The sequence below is a fragment of the Humulus lupulus genome, chromosome 1, assembly GCF_963169125.1.
Source record: "Humulus lupulus chromosome 1, drHumLupu1.1, whole genome shotgun sequence".
Classification (NCBI taxonomy): domain Eukaryota; kingdom Viridiplantae; phylum Streptophyta; class Magnoliopsida; order Rosales; family Cannabaceae; genus Humulus; species Humulus lupulus.
Window position 1 is genome coordinate 198,393,452 of NC_084793.1, and position 2,366 is coordinate 198,395,817.

The 2,366-nt window shown below is 33.6% G+C and overlaps 1 non-coding gene across 1 annotated transcript; it reads left to right on the forward strand.

Moving 5' to 3' along the window:
* Positions 1–236: 236 nt before the first annotated feature.
* LOC133813417 (small nucleolar RNA R71) lies at positions 237–343 on the forward strand. Its single transcript, XR_009884429.1, has one exon. It is a non-coding gene; the product is annotated as a small nucleolar RNA R71 (small nucleolar RNA).
* Positions 344–2,366: the final 2,023 nt, after the last annotated feature.

The following is a 2,366-nucleotide window of genomic DNA, read 5'->3' on the forward strand; positions in this document are numbered from 1 at the left end:
GAGATGCTACTTCAGCGGTTAAGAGCGCAATTGGATCAACTTCTAAGACTCCCGCTACTTTCTTATTCTCTCGCTCAGTAGGCCAGTTATAATTATTCATAGCCATCTCTTCCAACAACTCATATGCCTCATTAGCGCTTTTTCTCATAAACGCTCCTCCAGATGCTGCATCTATAACTATCCTTGTATTTCTCCCCAAACCATTATAAAAAGTATGTACTAACAACCACTTCTCTATTCCATGATGTGGGCATTTTCTTTGTAATTCCTTAAATCGTTCCCATGCATCATACAAAGATTCCCCATTCAGTTGATGGAAATTGTTAATCTCTCCTCTTATTCTGGCTGACTTAGCAAGAGGAAAATATCTGCCAAGAAACTTCTGAGCCAAATCTTCCCAAGTAAGTATAGAATTGGCTTGTAATGAATGCAACCAACTCTTAGCTCTATCCCTTAGTGAAAATGGAAAGAGTCTCAATCTTACAGCATCATTACTAACCCCATTCATCTTAAATGTAGCACATAACTCCACAAAGTTTGTGATATGCAGATTTGGATCCTCATTTGGTAACCCTCCAAATTGAACACAGTTTTGTACCATCTGAATAATTAAGGGCTTTATTTCGAAATTATTTGCCTCTACAGTAGGACGTTGAATACTTGAATGTATCCCAGTAACAATAGGGAGAACAAAATTCCTTAGTGGTGGATCTGCCTTAGCTTCATTACCCATATTTGCATTGTTGTTCACACCATTATTCACGTGTTCACCCATGGTGGATTCCAACCTTTTCTTTATTTTTCAGTTCTGTCTGCATGTTTTTTCGATTTCCAGATCTATTGGTATAATCTCCTTTTGTCTATTTCCTCGCATATACCAGCAATTCCTAAAATACAATATAACCTTGATTCAGATAAATGTTAAACATAAATAAAATAAAACAATACAACCAAATTAGAACAAATAACAATTAACTGTGATATTGGAATTCAAGTCCCCTGCAACGGTGCCAAAAGCTTGATCATGAAAATATGATACGCAAGTGCACACAAGTGCACACAAATGATTCAAGTAACATAGATGATAAATAGAGTATTGTTCCCATGAAGACTATCTTCCAAGTAACACTAATTGTTCTTTAAATTTCTATTTGGCAACTACGAATTCGACTTTTAAATTTAATTTTAAATATGAAAATACTTTAAACAAGAAAACAACTAAATAAAAGATTTCAATCACTATGAAAAAGACATAGGGTGTTAATTTCATCAACTTTTCATTCTACTAATTGTATTAATCAATTCTAGATTTCTTTCTTCCTATTCTAATAGAAAGTTAACATAAATCGATTCCTATTCTTTTTCAAGATATAAGGTCTCAGCCTATATACAGGTTTTCTACATCTCTGTGATAAACTTAAACATATAGAAGGCATTAAGCATGGAAACCTAATTACTACACAAGTCATATAGGTACTTTCATCCAATACGCAACCTATGTCTATATAATGATAGCATATTAAATTTTCATATTTCTAATTTTGAATCAAAATCAATAAATCAAGCAAATAGTGATCAAATAATTACTAGCATTAAACACACATTATATAGATTAGAATACAGAAGAAAAATCAAAAGAATATCATAATTCAATTAGATAGAAATCCAAGTGACTACATTGAACCCTAGATAAAAATTGTTTAGTTCATATCAGACATGACTAAATTGTAGAGTCCAAGAACTTTACTTAGCTATTTGTTTAGTAGTATTATAGTATGTTTAGTGTTATCTTTGTTACTATGGATTTTTGGTTCAGACCGGGAATTATTTGGACACTCATAGTAGTACTTATAGATTTTCTAAGTTTAACCTATAGTTTAAGAATATTAAGTATAACCTAAGGTTTGATTAATGCGACTGATATTAAGGATTATATTATTATATTATAAGGTTTAGACACCAACCAATAGGATTTTAAGCACATGTTTTGAATGGTAATTAAGGATTAAATTAAATAAGGGTAAAGTTTGAATGTTATAGGGTCAGTCAGCAGCTTTGAGTACGTTGAGGGCTTAGTCAAGGCTGTTTACTCCATTCAAACTTAGCTAAAAATGTGTAATTTCGTGTTTAAATATTCAGCGTATGCCGATATATCGCAGCTATAGGGGGCGATATATCGCAGCACGTAGATACGGAAAACACGAATCGATGCACGGTCGCCTCGGGAACAAAGGTCCAGGCGATATATCGCCTATAGGGGGCGATATATCGCCTCCACCAGCATGTTTTCAAATACTTTTGAATTCTTTCCCTTCAGCCATTCAAACTCCTTCAACAGTCCAGCATCTTCTGAACGAGTCTTCAGC